The 2,397-nt window shown below is 37.3% G+C and overlaps 1 protein-coding gene across 1 annotated transcript in view; it reads left to right on the forward strand.

Moving 5' to 3' along the window:
- The window catches only part of LOC126493965 (cytosolic 5'-nucleotidase 3A-like), a 4,600-nt gene that overhangs the window by 1,451 nt on the left and 752 nt on the right, over window positions 1-2,397 (forward strand). The gene's annotated exons all lie outside the window — the stretch shown is intronic.

Genomic DNA, 2,397 nt, shown 5'->3' on the forward strand with positions numbered 1-2,397 from the left:
GCGGTGGGGAAGAGACAGAAATCTTTAATAAATCAAAAAAATAAAAGAAAAAGAAAAGGGAAGGTAATGTGGGATTTCCATTTGTATGCTGTGAATAAAGAAGCTGCTTTGGGCTATTGTAGCACAGAATGGGCCAATGCAGGAGTTCCAAGCAGATAGAGGAGGAGAGAGTAGGTAGATTCAGAGAAGCCATGTAGCCTCCACAGGAGACAAATGCTAGACAGAACCTTCAGTAGGCCACAACCACGTGATGATAAACAGATTAATAGAAATTGACTAATTTAAGACATAAGAGCTACCTAGGAATACACTATAGTCATTGGCCAAGCAGTGTTGCAATTGATACAGTTTCAGTGTGATTATTTCAGCTCTGGGCAGCTGGGAACGAATGAACAACTTCCTTCAACAATCAATGATCCTTGAAACCTATGTAATGTTATTTATTATATTTATTATGTAAAGATATGTAACCTTTTCCTTTAAACTCTTAATGGTCATGGTAGCACTATACCATAAAATATGAGATCTTACTATAATAAATTCTAAATACTGTTTTTTAATCTTTTAAGTAACTTGTAAAGTGTATAATCTTCTTTCCTACTGTTCATCATGTCTAGCTGTGAAAATTAGAAATATTAGATACAGTAAGACTTGTTAAACATATGTTTCACAGTTATTATACATAACTAATTAAAGCATATAGCAATATGTTGATAGTTGAATATCAGGTAGCATTCTATCACTACACCATACAGAACAGTTGCAGCCTGTGGTTAAGGTATTATAGATAATTTTCAATGTTACAAACATGAATATCTGAAATAAAACTTATAATAACATCACCATTGCAACCTGTCATTTGACAGGGGAAAGTAAACCATGAAATTTATAGAAAGATGGGGATGGACATTATTAGGCTTGTTATTTTTAGGATAGTTACTCTAAAGCCTGCTGGACACTGAGAAATCTAGGTGCAAACCAAGATATGTTACTAAAGAGATTTTTGTCTAGACAAGAAAAGAGAGAAATTACCTTGCTTCAACAGACAATGTCAATCAGAATTTAATATTTGTTATTCCTAAATTGTGTGTCAATCAATGTTAGAGATCTGAATATCTAAAAATATACATATTTTAATATTATATCATAATTGCACAGAAAATGGCCTAAGACGTAATGAGGACTGAAAATATCAATAAATCAATGGAGCATAGGCCAATAACCTACATGAGTATAGATGCAGAAATACTTAAAATACTACAATCAAATTAACAACACATTAAAGGTATTATTCACCATTGATAAGTGATACTAATTCTATTATGTAAAGATGATTTAACATGTTAATAAAAACAAAATGTTGTATTAACTATTGTTTTCTAAAAAAACAATAGAAATGATAGAGTTTTTTAGACTGGTTTACAGGATACAAGCAGGTTAGTTCAACACTGACTGTTTTACATTGGAGAGACAGAGAATCCAGTTGTTCAATTCATGAGGCTGTATGTCACAGTAGGCATAATATGGTGGTAGAAGCCTTGCGGATTCTTGCAGAGATGTATACCTTGAAAGTGAGAACAAAGTGGCAAAAAGCAACATTTCCATTATTTATGTCTTTTATTAGGGTGGCAACTATAAGGTGCCACAACACTTAGGGTGGGTCTTTCTGATCATCAAGAAAAGCCCCCATGAAAGTGTCTAGTACCTTATATTTAGTTGATTCCAGATATAGTAATTTTGACAACCAAGATTAGCCATCAAAATGATGCACACCATGAACAGAATAAAAAAATCTACAGAATCATTTCAATATAGGTAGAAAGGACTGCAGTGGGATAATGCTTTTGAACACTGTAAAGATTTGTCACCCATCCCAGGTGTTCAAGGAGATGTCCCCAACTTGTTCCTAGAGCAGCTGAGGAGAGGGCACCTGAAATGGCCCTATCCTATAGCCACACTGATGAATATCGTGCATATCACCATAGAACCTTCATCTGGCGATGGATGGAGATAGAGACCCACATTGGAGCACTGGCCTGAGCTGCCAAGGTCCAAATGAGGAGCAGAAGGAGAGAGAACATGAGCAAGGAAGTCAGGAAGGCTAGGGGTGTGCCCACCCACTGTGAAGGTGGGGCTGATCTAATGGGAACTCACCAAGGCCAGCTGGACTGGGACTGATGGAGCATGTGATCAAACCGGACTCTCTGAACATGGCTGACAAGGAGGGCTGACTGAGAAGCCAAGGACAATGGCACTAGGTTTTGATTCTACTGCATGTACTGGCAGACTAGGTTTGTGGGAACCTAGTCTGTTTGGATGCACACCTTCCTAGACCTGGATGGAGGGGTAAGGACCTTGGACTTCCCACAGGGCAGGGAATCCTGACAGCTCTTTGGA

This window comes from Alexandromys fortis, unplaced genomic scaffold (genome assembly GCF_014885135.2).
Source record: "Alexandromys fortis isolate MF-2015 unplaced genomic scaffold, M_Fortis_MF-2015_v1.1 scaffold_366, whole genome shotgun sequence".
Taxonomy (NCBI): Eukaryota; Metazoa; Chordata; class Mammalia; order Rodentia; family Cricetidae; genus Alexandromys; species Alexandromys fortis.